The 20,677-nt window shown below is 35.7% G+C and overlaps 1 protein-coding gene across 2 annotated transcripts in view; it reads right to left on the reverse strand.

The window, feature by feature from the left end:
* The window catches only part of LOC136038559 (C2 domain-containing protein 5-like), a 289,931-nt gene that overhangs the window by 52,523 nt on the left and 216,731 nt on the right, over window positions 1–20,677 (reverse strand). The window lies entirely within an intron of this gene.

Consider the following 20,677-nt stretch of genomic DNA (forward strand, 5'->3'; position numbering starts at 1 on the left):
CCGGTAAAAATTTGGAGATAGAAATTTTGTTCAATGTAGTTGAAAGGTCCAGAAATTATATTTTGAGGAAGACACCCCCTCCACCACAGCTCTCAGGGCAAGGGTTGTAATTTATTTATAAATGTAAGTTATTTATTAAACCTGGAGGCATACAAGTTTCCAATAGGCTTTTAAACAGGATGTTGAAACATTCTACATTGTCCTTTTCTTTGCATGATTTCTAAAAAATTGTAATATTTATAAATTTGCATCATTTTCTCTGTACGGTTACATTATAATAAGAAAAAAAAGGAAAATAAAGCCTACATGGAAACTCACTGCAGCACCAAAACGCCAGGGGTGAATGGACAAATAGAGATATTTAATGAACTAGACAAAATATAAAGATGATTTTAATAAAGAATAAGCGGAATTAAATAAACCCCTTACAGAACACCCTAGACAAGATAAATTGTTACCCTTGCTTGCAGGAAAAAGCCTTGAGGAGGAATGGACAAGGAGCATTTTTGAATATTAAGGGCATCAAATAAAACCATTATTTGCATAAGATATATGCATAACATTATATGCATAAAATTCATAAGCAAATAGAATCTAGTTCTTGGGTTCCGTCGCTTAGTTGGGTCTCCGGTTCAGTCTAGGATGGAACCCCTTTATTGATTTTATTAACGTCGATTTTCCTCCAGAAATTGGCGAGGAGAGGCAGGAGAAGGTCGAGAAAGGGATGAAGGTGGAGCGGTTAAAAATTCAAAGGTGTTAAAAAAGCATATAATAACCGATAAAACATTTCCAAAGCAAAGCCGGGAACTTTCAACTGGATTCAAACAAATAATATTGTGAGATAGTGATTTTGCTCAAATTAGTCCAAAGAACATACAGCAATGCCTCTAGGGTTGATACAAGTAACACACCCCCCTCGAATGCCCCGAGACAGTATTGTAGGTCATACCCTGGAGGCATATAAGGTTTCTATGGAATGGGTGGTCATATAAACTTCACATGGGCTCATTTTTCTCTTACAATCTGGGGGCATACAAGGTTTAATAGGGTTTTAACCAGGATATTAAAAAAATTCAACATTTTTCTTTTTCTTTGTATGATTTCCTAAGAATTGTACCAATTATAAATTTGCATCATTTTCTTTATAGGGTTACATTATATAAAGAAAAAAAGTAAAAAAAAGCCTTCATGGAAAATATTTGTAACTTGACAGCTTCTTTAAAACCCTGTTTTTTTGTCTTTTTTGGTATTGCCAAAAACAATTTTTTTTTTTTGGCTGCTGCTTCCATAATCCTACTATTATGCCCTCTGACTACAGCCGAAGATGGATTCGAATTTTCGTTACTTGCCGGGTTAATCAACTCTCTATGCCTGACAGTTCCTTCTTTTAAAAAATGATTGTTGTTTTTTTTCCAACTTTTAAACATTAAGAAATGGGAACTTATCCATAAAAAAGACGACAAAAGAAAATGTGTTGATTCTGGAATATTGTTTTTATACCCATGTTTCGCCTATAAAAGGCAAATGCATACTAGTACTGCTACTAATAACTCACTGCAGCACCAAAACGCCAGAGGCGAATGGATAAATAGATATATTTATTGACCAAGACAAAATATAAACTTGATTTTCATGCAGAATAAGTGGAATTAAATGAACCCCAAGAGGAAAATATAACAGCTCAAAATAGGGATGAAACCTTTTAATCGATAGTGAAAGAAATATAAAAATTTTATCTGAATATTTCGGACATATATAGGCTACAGTGTGCGAAGGATTTACTGCTGATAATGGACACTGTATATGTGTCCGAAATATTCAGTTAAAATTATATATTGTTTCACAGTCGATTTAAAGGTTTCATCCATATTTCGAACCGCTATATTTTCTTCATGGAAAGGCAGTGTGGTCTTTGAAGTTATCCACCCCCAAGAGGAGGACTGGACGAGGAAAAATTTAGAGTATTAAGGGCATCAAACAAAAAACGTTTTTTGCCCCCTCCCCCAGGACCCATATTACGTCAATTCATATCTAAGAGTAGATAAATTCATAAACAAATAAAATCTAGTTTTGGGGTTCCGTCGCTTAGTTGGGTCTCCGGTTCGGTCTAGGATGGAACCCCTATATTGAATCTATTAACAATTTGATTTTCTTCCAGAAAATGACGAGGAGTGGCAGAAGAACGTCAAGAAAGAGGATTTTTTTCGGGTGGTTATTTGAAGGTGGAGTGGTTAAAAAAAAATTAAAAAGCAAAGGTGTCACCAAAAGCATATAGTAACCGATAAAAAGATTTCCAAAGCAGAGCCGGGAAGTTCCAAATGGATTCAGACAAAATCAAGTTTTAAGATCCTTTACATGCGTCAATACAGATCCTGCGAATGAAGTTATCAAACAGTTCGTGGTAACGAACTGCAGTAAGGAGCTACCCGGCTCAATAGTAACCGAAACTCTAAAAAGCGGAATTTTGATACCAATATATACATCAAAAGAATCATATTTTTATGCTGATTTTAAATATATAAGTTCAATCAAGTTTAATTTTACCCATCAAAAGTTACGAGCCTGAGAAAATTTGCCTTTCTAAAAAAAGGGAGAAACAACCCCTAAAAGTCATAGAATCTTAATGAAAATCACACCATCAAATTTAGCGTATCAGAGAACCGTACTGTAGAGGTTTCAAGCTCATATCTGCAAGTTCTAGAATTTTGTATTTTTTGCCAGAAGAAAGATCACGGATCCGTGTTCATTTGTTTTTTTTTCCCAAGGGGTGATCGTATCGACCCAGTGGTCCTGGAATGTTCCAAGAGGGCTCATTTTAATGGAAATTATAAGTTCTAGTGCTCTTTTTAAGTGACCAAAAAATTGGAGGGCAACAAGGCCCCCTCCCACGCTCACTTTTTTCCCAAAGTCATCGGACCAAAATGTTGAGATAGCCATTTCGCTCAGCATAATCATTCAGCAAAAATCTAATAACTATGTCTTTAAGGACGACTTAATCCCCCACAGTCCCCGGAGGAAGGGCACCCCGGAACCAATTGCATTTGCAATAAGCACCGGTGACAAGACGCAGCCTTGTTTAACTCCTGACACAGAAGATACAGAAGAAACGACTTTGGCCACCTGGCGTCTTTACACAACACTCACTGTCTTCATAGAGAGCAATGATCAGCAAAACAATCTTTTTGGGGATTCAGTAGTGATGAAGTGTCTTTTCACAGGCTTCAGCGGTCCACTCAGTAAGATACCTTCTCATAGTCGATGAATATCATATAGATCTTTGATCGCCATTCTTTGCTTTATTCTCTAATTCATCCCTTTTCTTGAAAATGCTGACAAGAGTACTGTGTTTCTAGTTAGAAGATACTTTGGCTGTCACCCATATTACTGCAAACAATGCTGCTAAGAAATTCAAGCATGTGAGAACGGTCCTTTTATGGTTTCCACGGAAATTCGGTCTTCGGTATATTAACCTCAACCAAATACACTATTAATCAAAACAGCTCTTAGTTCTTGCAGAACATTTAGATACGCCCAAAGTGTAGCTCCAATTGCTTTTTTTATGTATTTTATGGGCTTATCTGATCCACATACAGAAACAGATACAGTTACTAAGACTACCTAACTCTTGAAAACACAAAAAAGGCCATTCGATTATTGAATCTCGTTGAATGACCTTGAGGACATTAAATTATTCAATATGACTTTGTTCACTTACATATATTTAACGTAGATAGATTTCAGTCGAAAGATGGACACATTACACCCGGTTGAAATCAGAGTCAACCAAGTATTTTCAACCTGTACGATTAAAAGGCCCAATTTGGGACTCTGGCCTATTTTTATACCAACATAAATGTAAATATATAATTTATTACAAGTTATTCAGGGTGTCATTGAGACTCGGGCACCTACAGCCCTCTTGACGGTCCTGTTTCCAGAGATCAAGATATTTTCCAAGTGAGTGGGGAGGTGGAACGGAAGAGAATATTTAACAATTATTTTAAACAACAATACCGTTTAGAACTATCTTTATATATTGTTACCACCTCCCAAAAAAGTAGCTTCCTAAAAATTTACCTTAATATCTTACAGCTTAATGTACCTAGCAATTTTGACACTATTTTTCCAGTTTATCAGCGTAAACTTTAATAAAACCTCAGTCATTAAAATGCTAGCAAAATAGTTCGTCTGAGCTTTAGCAGCGAGAAGATTTATTTTTAATCACTCGACGTTTGTTCTAAGCATTAACAACCTCGGGGAATGTGCCGCTCTGGGCATCACCCGCTAAATGCAAATTGCCAACATAAACTTCTTATTCATGACACGCACACTCGTGTGCGATTGACACATGACATTGACACGCATAGGTATGCAGGGATCTATTCTAGGAGGGACATTTCCCGAAACTGGGGTCGTAAATGCAAAGAACGGGCGAATCCTACAGAAATATGGAAATATGCAGAAATAACCGTAACATTTCTTGGATTTTGGATTTTGGAAGTGGCTCAGACCTGAAGATTTTCTTATACGTAAGTGTCTAGTGTCATACTAAAATTATTCGCTAGACGGCATTAAACAACTATTTGAGCTTTTAGAGTAGCAACCATTAGAACAGCTCTGATGAATCATTGTAAATAAATTTATTCTGGTTTAACTCGCGATTGTACGGTAGTGAAAAGAAAGCAAATTTTACAATCCAATTTTCAAAGATCCGCGTCATCTGATCATCGAATTTCCAATTCAAAATCAAATTTTGGCACACCAGCTTAAATAGTTGAAAATGTGGAAACTTTTCCCCCATTATTGTTCGGTAATTCATGACATTTATTAGTAATATTACCCAATTTTTAATTTTACCTGCCGGTACCCCCTACCCCTACATAATAAAATTAGATTTAATACATTCTTGGGACAAAAAACGAAATTGAAAAAAAAACAAGCTGTAGAATTTATTTGAATTTTTTTTTCATTTTCGAAAGCAACGTAAAATACCTACATGTTGTAAGCTATAGATTTTTTTTTTTTTTTTTTTTTTTTTTTTTTCACAATCTGACAATCCAAAATTCATAACACTTGATTGAAATAGGGTTGCCGATTTTACAACCCAAAAGAAAATCTGATGGTTGGATTGTGATTCATAACCAAAATCCACGTTCATATAGTAAATAGAAATAGTTTTAGTTGATGAATAGTTGATGAGTTCGACAATACATTTCTAAATCTGCGAATCCGGGTTGTCAATTGGAAAGACCTTTAGTAACATGCTCTAATCCATGAAAAAATATTTAAAAAAGTTTTGCAACAACAGAAGCTAATTTTTATTTATTTGTATATATCTTCCCGTCCCCCCAAAAAAGATGAAACTCTCAGATTATTCGCAGAATATCCATGAATGCTAACTATAGGATCCTTTACGGAAAAATCATCCTATATTACTATATTATATACCTGCATGCAAGGGAGGAGCTAGATATAAATCCTATTTTAGATTAAATAAAAAAAAACAAGTTTTTTTTATCTGAAAGTAAGGAGCGACATTAAAACTTAAAACGAACATAACTTACTCGATACATAAAAGGGGCTTTTCCACCTCAACGCCCCGCTCTTTGCGCTAAAGTTTGACTCTTTCTCTTAACTCTACTTTTTAAAACATTAAAAAACTTTAGCGTAAAGAGCAGGGCGTTGAGGAGGAAAAGCCCCTTTCATATACGGAGTATTTCTGTTGGTTTTAAGTTTGATTGTCGCTCCTTATTTTCAGTTGAAAAAAACTTGTTTTTTTTATTTAATCTCTGAAGGTTTTTGAATTTATGCATGTTTTGATTTTGGCTCTCCGCACATAAATAATTAAAACGAAATTTGCATATTATCTTTTTTTTGGCTAGATGGCTTTCTCACATTAAATTGCTATAATCTGGAGATTTAGAGAAAAAAAAAGGAACGGGGGAGGAGGCCTAGTTGTCTTCCAATTTTTTGATTACTTAAAAAGGCATCTAGAACTTTTCATTTTCTATGAACGTTTTAATTGGTAGAAAATATACGTGACTTACGAATCAACTTACGTAACGAACTTCTATATTCGTAGGTTTTTATTACGTATACGAGGGGTTTACCCCCTCGTCAACACCTCACTCTTTATACTAAAGCTTTAATTTTGTCCCAATTCCTTAAGACTGACCCCTGAATCACAAAGGCCGGAGAATAAATAGTTGAATACTTTAGCGTAAAGAACGAGGTATGACGAGGAGGTGAACCCCACATATGCCTCATAAGTTCTGTTCCTTTTAAGTTTTAATGCTGCTCCTTACTTTCAGTTGAAAAAACTTTTCATATTTATTTTTTCATTGTTTTTTTTTTAATAATGCTAGGAAATTCTGCGCCCCCTTCATTGAAATTCTCTTCCCTCATGAAATATTCCTCCATGAAAAGATCCTCCCACGTAAAAACTTTGGTGACTTTGGGGAAAAATGAGCGTGGGAGGGGGCCTAGGTGCCCTCCAATTTTTTTGGTCACTTAAAAATGGCATTACAACTTTTAATTTCCGTTAGAATGAGCCCTCTCGCGACATTCTAGGACCACTCAGTCGATACGATCATCCCCGGGAAAAAAAAACAAACAAAAAAAAAACAAAAAAACAAATAAACACGCATCCGCGATCTGTCTTCTGGCAAAAAAAGCGAAATTCCACATTCTTGTAGATAGGAGCTTAAAACTTCTCCGATACGCTGAATCTGATGGTGTGATTTTCGTTAAGATTGTATGACTTTTAGAGGGTGTTTCCCCCTATTTTCTAAAATAAGGCAAATTTTCTCAGGCTCGTAACTTTTGATGGGTAAGACTAATCCTGATAAAACTTATATATTTAAAATCAGCATTAAAATGCAATTTTTGTCATGTAACTAGTGGTATCAAAATTTAATTTTTTAGAATTTCGGTTACTACTGAGCCGGGTCGCTCCTTATATATATATATATATATATATATATATATATATATATATATATATATATCTATATATATAAAAATAAGTTGTCTGTGGATGGATGGATGGATGGATGTGTCAGGTGACGTCACCTGAAAAAACTGGATCAGGTGACGTCAAAACTGAAAAAACTAAAAAAAGGCAAAAACTACAAAAAAAACTAAAAACTAATAAAAAAAATAAAAAAGCTAAAAAACTAAAAAAACTATAAAGGTAAAAACCAATAAAAAACTAAAAAAAAAACTGAAAAAACTAAAAAAGGCAAAAACTACAAAAAAAACTAAAAACTAATAAAAAAAGTAAAAAAGCTAAAAAACTAAAAAAACTAAAAAAAGGTAAAAAACTAAAAAAAATAAAAAATAAAAAAAACTAAAAAAAAGGAAAAAACTGAAAAATAAGCTAAAATAAAGGTAAAAACCAATAAAAAACTAAAAAAAAAAGGAAAAAACTAATAAATGACGACACTCAAAGAGAAAAAAAAGGCAAAAACTACAAAAAAAACTAAAAACTAATAAAAAAAATAAAAAAGCTAAAAAACTAAAAAAACTAAAAAAAGGCAAAAACTACAAAAAAAACTAAAAACTAATAAAAAAGCTAAAAAACTAAAAAAACTAAAAAAAAGGCAAAAACTACAAAAAAACTAAAAACTAATAAAAAAAATAAAAAAGCTAAAAAACTAAAAAAAACTAAAAAAACTAAAAAAAGGTAAAAAACTAAAAAAACTAAAAACAAAAAAAAACTAAAAAAGGTAAAAACTAAAAGAACTAAAAAAGAAAAAAATAAATGACGACACTCAAAGAGAAAGCGACCAGGACAAAAGGAATGTTCGATTAGCAATCAACAAAGCACCGGGACACAGGGAGTATAAATGACGACCCGGGGGAAACAGGGGGATATAAATGACGACCGGGACAAAAAAACTAAAAAGAAAAAAAAACTAAAAACTAATAAAAAAACTAAAAAATCTAAAAATCTAAATAAGCTAAAAAAGAAAAAAAAAGGAAAAAAATACAAATGACGACCGGGACACAGGGAATATAAATGACGACCGGGACACAGGGACACAACTACAACGGGGACACCGGGGGAAACAGGGGGATATAAATGACGACCGGGACAAAAAAACTAAAAAGAAAAAAAAACTAAAAACTAATAAAAAAACTAAAAAATCTAAAAATCTAAATAAGCTAAAAAAGAAAAAAAAAGGAAAAAAATAAAGGAGAAAAACAAAACTAAAAAACGAATGTATATACAGACCGGGACACCGGGATACAAATGACGACCGGGACCCGGGACACAGGGAATATAAATGACGACCGGGACACAGGGACACAACTACAACGGGGACACCGGGGGAAACAGGGGGATGTAAATGACGACCGGGACACCGGGACAGGGAATGGTCGATTAGCAATCACCATCAACAAAGCTCAAGGGCAATCATTAGAATCATGAGGTATAGATCTGAATACAGATTGTTTTCCCATGGACCATTATATGTTGCATGTTCAAGAGTCGGTAAACCTGACAATCTATTTATATGCAAAGACAATGGGACAGCAAAGAATGTTGTATATTCGCAAGTTTTACGTAGTTAAAACCATATATATATATATCTATCTATATTCACAGGTGGGACATAGGGACACAACTACAATGGCGCGTAACTATTATGGCGCGTAACGACTTACGCGCGCGGGGGGGCTTGGGGGGGGCGCGAAGCGCCCCCACCAACTAGGTGTTGGGGTGGCGCGAAGCGCCACCCCAACAGCTAGTATATATATATATATATATATATATATATATATATATATATATATATATATATATATATATATATATATATATATATATATATTGTGCAACATACAGCTCAAATAAACTGGAATAATAACTGAACCACGCTATGTTTTATATGCTATTAAATAAAAAAGTTTTCTTTTTAAATTAAAGGAACGAGCTACATTAAACGTTAAACGAACTAAACTATTCCGTATATGAGAGGGGGTGTCCCCTCCTTAACCCCTTACTCTCTACACAAAAGTTTTATAGCGCTACGCTGAAAGCAATTATGAGTACAGCAAATGTAGTTCATGAGTAATTCTAATTGTTTATTTGGACTAAATACCAAACTTTAGCGTATAGAGGGAGGGGTTAAGGAAAGAGCAACCCTTTTCGTATATCGAAGAAATTCTGTTCGTTTTAACTTTTAGTGTAGCTCTTTGCTTTCACTTGGTAAAAATTTCTTTAAAATATAATTTTGTCCATTTTAATACAATGCCAGGAGTTAACCTCAATATAAAGATGGTTAATTTCATCCGTTTGATCTTTGAACTGAAGTATAATTGTCATAAATAAAGTTGTCCTCACAATGAGAGAACAGCCTTCAGTCTTTCAGCACGTTGGGCCGAACTCCCGTGCTAGCAGCGAAGTTATATCTTTAATCAGTAGAATAATATCTTTAGTTAGTAGCATATTGTCTTTAATTAGTAGCATATTGTCTTCAAATTGCTGTAACCCTACTTCGACGCAACTTATGTATTGAAAACAAAAATGAAAATCTGATTTTTTACTTCCGAAAAAGAAACTCACCCCGTACGCTAGGCATCTTAATTAGTTTTCCCCCTTTTTCCAGATGTTTATCTGTTCGTGTATCTTATGAAAGCGAAAGACGAGGGAAACAAATTGTCAATGTCTAAGGGGAAAGAATGAATACCAAAACCTGTCACGTTTGAGGTCAGCCATTATATATATTTCGTAACCAACCCACTTACAATATACATAGGAAAAGTTACTCTAGACTTGTATAACTGTTGTCCTATCGAATCTGAGTGGTAAAGAATTCTGAAGGCAAAAGGAACAGATGGAACTGACATGAAAAATATTGAAATACATCAGTTCTCGAATGAGTTCCTGTCTTCGTTTGAAGTTTCTTGAATTGTATTTTTATTTGTAGGACCTTCCAATTTACAGGCAAGGGACGAGCCTTATTTTACAAACTCTTCAGCAGTACTGGAACACCCCAACACCTAGTTGGTGGGGCGCTTCGCGGCCCCCCAAGCCCCCCCGCGCGCGTAAGTCGTTACGCGCCATAATAGTTACGCGCCATTGTAGTTGTGTTCCTGTGTCCCACCTGTGAATATAGATAGATTTATATATGTGTTTCAAAGTACGTAAAAATTGCGAATATACAACATTCTTGGCTTTCCCATTGTCTGTGCATATACAAAGCCGTATGTACTAATAATGACGTCATATGCAAACGCTCTTTTTACAAACAAACAAACATGCATACACACAACTCGTTTTTATATAGATAGATAGATAGATAGATACAATACAAATTAACTGCGTAAAACTTGCGAATATACAACATTCTTCGCTGTCCAATTGTCGCTGCATATAAATAGATTGTCAGGTTTACAGACCCTCGAACATGCAACGTACAATTGTCCATGGGAAAAACAATCAGTATTAAGATCTATACCACATTTTTCTAATGATTGACCTTGAGCTTTGTTAATGGTGATTGCAAATGCTAATCGAATTGGGAATTACAATCTTTTAAATTGAAAAAGCAGATCCGTTGGAATCATGGGAATGCGAGGAATAAGAACAGCCTCACCCTCAAAAGGCCCTGTCAAGATTGTGGCCTCTATTAGGTTTTCCATTGTTTTTTTTTTTACGGCAAGTCGCGTGCCATTGCAAAATTTTGGTGGGTTGATATTTCTTAAAAGTATTATTGGTACGCCTATTTTTAGTTGTAGCACGTGTGGTGGAAACCCTGAAGGATCTATGGAATTTAAAAATTCAGATGGACAATTAACCGCTTCATTTGGTTCCAAAACTGTGTCGACTGACTTGTAAAGGACTGCTTGGTCTCGAATCTTGGTCAAAACAATATTGTTGATTTCGTGGACGTCTATATTTTTGGGTGCGAGAATCGCTCTTTCACTTAGCCATTTATTATTTTTATAATTTTTTAGAATATTCGGAAATACTTTTTCAATCAATTCATTTTTGGACGTCACTAAATTACAGAAATCATCAGGTAGTTGTATACGTCCTGAAATTGAGTCTACAGGGAGCTTTCCGTTTCCAATTGCCAGCAATTGATCTAAAAATAATTGACCAGAGTCTTGCGAATATACAACATTCTTGGCTTTCCCATTGTCTGTGCATATACAAAGCCGTATGTACTAATAATGACGTCATATGCAAACGCTATATTTACAAACAAACAAACATGCATACACACAACTAGTTTTTATATAGATAGATAGATAGATAGATACAATACAAATTAACTGCGTAAAACTTGCGAATATACAACATTCTTCGCTGTCCAATTGTCGTTGCATATAAATAGATTGTCAGGTTTACCGACCCTCGAACATGCAACGTACAATTGTCCATGGGAAAAACAATCAGTATTAAGATCTATACCACATTTTTCTAATGATTGACCTTGAGCTTTGTTAATGGTGATTGCAAATGCTAATCGAATTGGGAATTGCAATCTTTTAAATTGAAAAGGCAGATCCGTTGGAATCATGGGAATGCGAGGAATAAGAACAGCCTCACCCTCAAAAGGCCCTGTCTAGATTGTGGCCTCTATTAGGTTTTCCATTGTTTTTTTACGGCAAGTCGCGTGCCATTGCAAAGTTTTGGTGGGTTGATATTTTTTAAAAGTATTATTGGTACGCCTATTTTTAGTTGTAGCACGTGTGGTGGAAACCCTGAAAGATCTATGGAATTTAAAAATTCAGATGGATAATTAACCGCTTCATTTGGTTCCAAAACTGTGTCGACTGACTTGTAAAGGACTGCCTGGTCTCGAATCTTGGTCAAAACAATATTGTTGATTTCGTGGACGTCTATATTTTTGGGTGCGAGAATCGCTCTTTCACTTAGCCATTTATTATTTTTATAATTTTTTAGAATATTCGGAAATACTTTTTCAATCAATTCATTTTTGGACGTCACTAAATTACAGAAATCAGCAGGTAGTTGTATACGTCCTGAAATTGAATCTACTGGGAGCTTTCCGTTTCCAATTACCAGCAATTGATCTGGAAATGTTTGACCAGAGTCATCGTTTTGCAATCGGACACGCATATTTGTAGTTAATTTTAATATTTTTACGTGTGACCATAAATTAGAATTTTTCAGGCAAGCATTCATTTCCTTGCTGTTCTTTTGATTCCTCCGCACGCTTTCTTTTCTGACTTTCTCTATCAGCAGCAAGTTTTTTGGCATAGACTCTTTGAGCATCTTCATCGGCTTTTGCCATGGTAAGTCCATCAGTCATTGTAAACTTAAACATTAATAGATTTCTACGTGAACATATGTCTTAAATATCTTGAATGACGTCACCGTCAAAGCAAAAATGACGAGAACTAATTTCATGACGTCAGTCAACACAGAAACATGACGTCACCTGATCCACAGACAGACACACAGACATACAACTTATTTTTATATATATAGATATATATATATATATATATATATAAATATATATATATATATATATATATATATATATATATATATATATATATATATATATACATATATATATATATATATATATATATATATATATATATATATATATATATATATATATATATATGTTTTTAACTACATAAAACTTGCGAATATACAACATTCTTGGCTGTCCCATTGTCTGTGCATATACAAAGCCTTATATACTTATAATGACGTCATATGCAAACGCTCTTTTTACAAACAAACAAACATGCATACATACAACTTATTTTTATATAGATAGATAGATATACATATACAATACAAATTAACTGCGTAAAACTTGCGAATATACAACATTCTTCGCTGTCCCATCGTCAGTGCATATAAATAGATTGTCAGGTTTACCGACCTTCGAACATGCAATGTACAATTGTCCATGGGAAAAACAATCTGTATAAAGATCTATATCGCATTTTTCTAATGATTTTCCTTGAGCTTTGTTGATGGTGATTGCAAATGCTAATTGAACTGGGAATTGCAATCTTTTAAATTGAAAAGGCAGATCCGTTGGAATCATGGGAATGCGAGGAATAAGAACAGCCTCACCCTCAAAAGGCCCTGTCAAGATTGTTGCCTCTATTACATTTTCCATTGTTTTTTTTTACGGCAAGTCGCGTACCATTGCAAAGCTTTGGTGGATTGATATTTCGTAACAATATTATTTTTAGTTGTAGCACGTGTGGTGGAAACCCTGGAAGATCCAGGGAATTTAAAAATTCAGATGGATAATTAACCGCCTCATTTGGTTCCAGAACTGTGTCGACTGACTTGTAAAGGACTGCCTGCTCTCGAATCTTGGTCAAAACAATATTGTTAATTTCGTGGACGTCTTTATTCTTGGCTGCCAGAATCGCTCGTTCACTTAGCCATTTATGATTTTTATAATTGGTTAGAATATTCGGAAATACTTTTTCAACCAATTCATTTTTGGACGTCACTAAATTACAGAATTCAGGAGGCAGTTGTATAGTTGCTGAAATTGAGTCTACTGGGAGGTTTCCGTTTCCAATTGCCGGCAATTGATCTGAAAATGTCAGACCAGAGTCATCGTTTTGCAATTGGACACACATATTTGTAGTTAATTTTAATATCTTTACGTGTGACCATAAATTCGAATTTTTCAGGCAAGCATTCATTTCGTCTGCAGGGGTTTATCTAGGTATTATAGGTAATGTTTGCCTGAAATCTTCCGCAAGCAATATTAATGTGCTGCCAAAGGGTTTCGAATTCTCTGGCAAATCTCTCAAAGATTGATCCAGAGCCTCGAGCGATTTTTTGTGTGCCATTGTGCACTCGTCCCAAATAATAAGTTTGCATTGCTGCAATACTTTACCCATCCCAAATGATTTGGAAATATTGCACGTGGGAGTTTCTGTAGAATAAAAATTCAGAGGCAATTTCAAAGCGGAATGAGCAGTTCTTCCACCAGGCAGCAACATTGCGGCTATTCCGAACGAAGCAATTGCCAACGCTATGTCATTTTTTGATCGAATTGATGCCAGAATCAATTTTATCACAAATGTTTTATTAGTACCTCCTGGCGCATCCAAAGAGAAGATTTCTCCAACGTTGTTATCGACACAATGCATTATCTTATCATGAATGTCCTTTTGCTCCGACGTTAACTTAGAAATGTTATTTTGTACATACGACAATAGATCACTCGTGCTGTAACTTTGTTCACGATACAATTCTACACATGTTGAAACATCAGCGTTATGATTAGGTGAAAGCATTCCCGAACCCTGAAGAGATTTGTTTGCCATACATACGCACAAATCTTCAATAATAACTAAAGTGTAGTTATAAATTTCTTATGTAAAATCAAAAGTCATATCTGACGTCTCTAGCCGTTTTCGATGGAGTATATCCTCGGCCATTTTCGATTTATATTTTTCCCATAACTCTGTAGGAGCTGAAGGAGACAAGTTGTTAGTACGATTCCAAAAAATGCACGAATTTGACTTGGAGTTGACGTTTCGCACGCGTCACTGATACAGTTATCCCAGTGTTGGTCATTCTCCAATAAATTCAGAGCTTGGCATGCACTACGGTAAGTGTGATGTATAATACCATTTACAGTTCTCAAATACTCAAAGGACGTCGGATCGGGTACATTCAACAAAAGCAGGCGGAGAAAGAAGCATTCATGTTGATTGGGGTGAATGGTGTAGAGTCTTCCAATCGTGGTATCTTTGAAGATGGTAGGTTGGCCGTCGACTGCCTTACCCTGTTTTCCACGTTCAAATACTTTATTTTTAGCATTCCACGTATAATACGAAGGCACTTCAGTATACAGCAGTTTTTTTTGCAAAAGAATGATTTTGACATAACGAAAAGAAAGCAGTTGACGTTGTATCCGGTGGATTGAGGGCTCTTTGTCGCACGTTGGATTCCGAAAAACAAACACGTTGTCCATTCTGTAAATGTACCGCTAAGTGAACAACAGCTGGACTTCTTTCATGTATCGGAAATGAAATAATTCGCCAAACAGCTTCATTACTGCTAATATATCTTCCAGCCTGATATTGTACGATTTCATCGATATCACTGATTGCGGAAATCACATCGTCAATTTCATTAGAAGTAATTTTATCATGTAGCCAGATTAAAATATGTGCTTGTGGTAATCCTCGTTTTTGCCATTCCTCTGACTACATCCAGCATCGTACTGACCCAAACACTTTAAGTTTTGCTATGTAGTTTATCATTGATTTCAACTTTTGCCGGAAGACAAGGGCCGTAATGTCATGTCTATGAACCGCCGATTGTCCTTGAAGTAAAAGCTGCCGTATCTCATCCCAAGATTGATTACATGTAAATGTAATAAATAAATCTGGACGACCATAGAGACGAACATACGCAATAGCATCTTGAGCATATTCATGCATATGGCGGGGACTGCAAATATGTGACGAAGGTAAAATCGTTAATCTTCCAACGTTTGTGGTATTACCGTCATTTACAACTGCATCTCGCAAATGAATGTATTGTTTAGAGCGGAGCTTGGTCTGATTCAGACGGATAAATAGCAAACGTTCTGATTCAATTTTTGCATACATATCAACGATGTATTGGTGAAACAATTGACGGCATTTTAAAATATAATTGTCTTCATCCTGCCGAATCATTAGTCTATAGGAATAATAATGCATTGCGGTGCATTTCTTATCCGTTTGTTTGTTAGTGGATGGATCATCCAATTTATTATTAAAGTGATAGCCGTCGGCTCCATCCCAAAAAATGATAGGATATTGTAGGGCATCGTAGCATCGATGAGTTTCAGAAATTCTTACAAACCGAGCGTTTCGCTTATGAAGAATAATATCTCGAGGTAAAAACTGATCACCGACCATAACGATTGCCACTTCGTCGATAGTTGGAGCATTGTATCTACGCACATGTTGGCCAGGAGGCGTTTTGCCAGCGGAAATAACAATTTTATGCGTATCAGTAGGCATCAAATCGATGGCTGTTTTGAACAGACGCACTAAATTATTATTTTCGTGGAAAAGACGTTGCAATTGGGAAACGATAGTCCTTTCAACGTCGGGAGAAATTTCGCAACGTGCATTCAATTCCGAATTTCTATCACTGATGAAGTACAGTTGTAAAAATTTATGATTCTCGCCTGAGAATGGTAGAACGGACCCAGCTCTATGATAAATTTGCCCTTTTACTTTGAAAGTAGGCATAAATTGATCTGGACTTTCGATTTGGGCACCAAACGACGTCATTTGGAAACATGAGTTATATTTTCTGATCTTTGATAAAAAACGCTTAGATTCTGACGTAGTTCCAGTAAGCAAAGTCTTCAATGGCTCTGGTGGTGCAGCCAGTAGAGGAAGTTTAACTTTTCCTGGGGCGCAACACATTCCCATGATTTCACCATTAAATTTCAAGGCCTTGCAATAGGGATAAATTTTAGACATAGTCCCGATCTGAACACATCTATTCAAGCTATAATCATCGACTGGGCTGTACCTGAATGCCAGGCGAAAATTTTCAGGTTGCTCTTGTGATTCCTCGGCACGCTTTCTTTTCGTGGTTTTTCTTTGAAACGCAAGCCTGCTTTCACGCTGTTGTTGTGATTCCTCGGCACGCTTTCTTTTGGTGATTTCTCTTTGAGACGCAAGCCTGTTTAAACGCTGTTGTTGTGGTTCCTCGGCACGCTTTCTTTTCATACTTTCTCTATTAACCGCAAGCCTGCTTTCACGCTGTTCTTGTGATTCCTCGGCACGCTTTCTTTTCATACTTTCTGGTTCCTCGGCACGGTTTCTTTTCTTACTTTCTCTATCAGCCGCAAGCCTGTTTTCACGCTGTTCTTGTGATTCCTCTGCACGCTTTCTTTTCATACTTTCTGGTTCCTCGGCACGCTTTCTTTTCATATTTTTTCTATTAGCCGCAAGTCTTTTGGCATAGACTCTTTGAGCAGCTTCCTCGGCTGTTGCCATTGTAGGTTCTTCTGTCATTTTACAATTAAAAATTTCTCTTTGAACGATCTTCTTATATACTTATAATGACGTCATATACTAAGCCTCGTCATAATAAACATGACGACAAACAACTTCATGACGACATACAGCTCAATCCTTATAATGACGTCAGTCAACAAACGTGACATCGGTCGTCACACAAACATGACGTCAGTCAACAGACACAAACAAACAACTTATATATATATATATATATATATATATATATATATATATATATATATATATATATATATTTATGTTAATTAGTAATCTATTCAGCAATATGTGCTCTTCTCTGACTTAAATTACTAGTTAAGTAAATTATGATTTTCGAAGATTATACTGGCTTTCCATGACGTACAAAAACAGTTTATCTGTGAGGGCGGCCACTGTGTATGTGACCAAAATATGCAGACATTTTGTTATTGCTTTCACTGTCTAATAAAAGAGTTTGTCCATATTAAACTGTTATTCCTTCAAATGAGATAGACGAAGATGGATTAAATCAATCGATAGAATTTACTTTTTTTAAGAAGTCAATTGCATAACATTTTCCAGAAAATGTCGAATATTTACAGAAAGAGTCGAATGCAATACATTTTCCAGGAAATGTCGAATATTCACAAAATGAGTCGAATGCAACACAGAAAACGTGTTGCATAACACCTTTCGAGTTACCACATTCTAGCTGTATTTTGTAAACTATGTATTGAAGATACTCCTTATGCTGTACTAATTTATTTACAGATTCAATTTAAAAACTTGATATTAATTCCAAAAATTACCACCTTGTTTTCTTGCGAGACGGTAGGTGATAACACAATGTTTTAAATAGAATATGCTCAACTTCCACATCTCGCTACTTGTCATTGATGCAAATACTAGAAATTTGACATCCGTGTATAATAAAAAGATAACTAGAGCGAAAAATAAATAACTAACGAGGTTGTAGATGTTTGCTGTTTTCCATCATAAATTTTTTGTCAATTTTAGGAATTACTTTTCGTGGCTTTTTCATGCGACGAAATTCGATGAAAGCGTTATGCTCCTTCGGCATAGTTTGGCTTTCAGAAATGATACCCTGGTGATTATGCCCTGTCAGCTATGGCTTTAGATGCTGGTGCAGCAAATGAATCTTTGGTTCTTGGGAGCCATTATGTGCCCTGTGCATTTGACTTGGCAATCCACGAATACATTCTGTATCGGATATATAAGAGGTGGGTCAACCCTTTGGTGTTAAGTAATTTCTATCCCTGGTCCGTGTGACATTTAAGCTGTTTTGTCAGTTGATAAGGGAGTGAGACAGATAATAGTTCCACCGGACTTTTTAACAACGGAATAATAGAGCCTCAATCGTAAATTGAATTTTCAGACGTTGTTGGCAGATTGATCTACGTCTAGTTTGAGGTGCTGATGACGTGTTTATACTTCGCCGGACCATTCCGCACCACGAGACGAATTTAAAAATTTCAAATGATGAATACCGGAAATTTAGTCGTAGTTTCAACGCAGATAAGTCTCAGATTGGTCTTTTAATTGGAAATGTTTCAGTAATGTTTCTGTTAGACTTGGTGGTACTGCTATCAAGCCATTGCCTTCTCTAACTTATCTGGGCCACCTGCTCAGGACTTACAGGCTGTTGTAAATATACTCGGGTTCAATTACAGGATTTAAACAATTTATATAACTCGAAGGCGCTGCCGCATTTTCTGTATGTTGCACCTCTCAGGAAAATACTTCAAAAATTTAATATTAAGCAAATCAGGCCCAACTACTTTCGTTTCGCAAAGCATTTGCTGAGGCAACGCATGTGGATACGAAATTAATATATTAGCCTTCATCACAAAGCTGCAGAACCTAGTCAGGCCGTTCGAAAACAGAATGACGTTTTCAAAATAAGTGCTGTAGCACGAGTGGTCGTCCCTCCTGCGGCAGTACCGTTGCCTGTTGTCTGACTGTTTGCGTGCCTTTTTTATATATTGTACTATTTGTTCTGTTTATATTCTGTACTGTTTTAGTGTTGTAAGCATTGAATTGTTAAATATTGTATTGTTCCCTATTGTTTGTGTTGTTTTTTTTCGGATTGTTGAGATGTAATTATTGTACGTCATTTCTTTGTACGCATTGTAGTGTTAACTGTCGTATATTTCTATATTGTCTGTTTTTTATATTGTATTGTTAAGTATTCTTTTTTTGCACTCTTTTCTTTTAGCTTTTTTTTAATGACGCCACCAGGCATGAATGCAAGAAATATTTTTTTTGGGAGGGGGGGGTGAACGCAGCATTACAAAAAAATTTGTTCGATTACTTGAATAAAATGGGCCATGAAAGTCAAGAAAATTTTGCATTTCAAGGGGAAGAGGTCTCCCCCCCCCCCCCCGAACTGGCATTACCAAATTGCTGATAGAGTATGAGAATGTCAGTTATGACTATCAGGTGTAACAGCAACTATATTGGACATAAAATCGTCACTGTCACGCCTGAGGATCGTATACAATGTTTTCAGACGTCTGATGTAATTAGACAGCAGCGTTTACCAAGCTGTTCTCAATATGACGATTAGCAAGGCATTGTAGATTCAATAACATTTTAATCCTCCTGATCTATATCACCCCACCCATCCTCACCCCAGAACTGTGAAGATGTCAGATGCTACCTTTAGGCTTGACATCGACGAAACCAACAAGGTACATTTCTGTGACAGTACTGCGATTCTTGCTGCAAAACAAAAGATAGATAAAGAAGTCGTCGGAAGAGTGGAGAGCACGGAAATCTACAGCCGAGGCAGCTCATTTGGATACAAAATTCATTTATTAGTCTTCATGACAAAGCTAAAAAACGTAGTCGAAAACAGAATGACGTCTTCAAAACCAATGCTGTTGCACGAGTGGTCGTCCCTCGTGCGGTAAAAACTGTTGCCTGTTTGTCTGACTGTGTGTGTGCCTTTTAGATATTGTATTATTTGTTCTGTATTTATTCTGTACTGTTTTAGTGTTGTAAGCATCGAATTTTTACATATTGTATTGTTCCATATTGTTTGTGTTCTTTTATTTCGGATTGTTGAGATGTAATTATTGTGCGTCATGTTGTTTTTTATACTCTATTATTAAGTATTCTTTTTTTTCGCACTCCTTTCTTTTAGCTTTTGTAGTGACGTCACCAGGCATAGATGTAAGATTTGTTTTGTGGGGGGGGGAGGTAGAGGCAGTATTACAAACAAATTTATTTGATTACTCGAAAAAAAAGGGCCCAGAAAGCCAAGAAAATTTTGCATTTCAAGGGGAAGAGGTCTCCCCCCTCCATCTGGCATCACCAAATTGCTGATAGAGTATGGGAATATCAGTTATGACTATAAGGTGTAACAGCGACTATATTGGACATAAAATCGTCACTGTCATGCCTGAGGATCGTGTGCGATGTTCTCAGACGTCTGATGTAATTAGACAGCAGCGTTTACCAAGCTGTTCTCAATATGAAAATCAGCAAGGCAATGCATGTTCAATGACATTTTGATCCTCATGATCTAAATCACCCCACCCATCCTCATCCCAGAACTGTGAAGATGTCATATGCTACCTTTAGGTTTGACATCGACGAAACCAACATCGACGACCTTTGATTTTTGAATTAAAATGGAATAGTTTTAGGCATCAAGCCATGGCTA

This window comes from Artemia franciscana, chromosome 18 (genome assembly GCF_032884065.1).
Source record: "Artemia franciscana chromosome 18, ASM3288406v1, whole genome shotgun sequence".
Taxonomy (NCBI): domain Eukaryota; kingdom Metazoa; phylum Arthropoda; class Branchiopoda; order Anostraca; family Artemiidae; genus Artemia; species Artemia franciscana.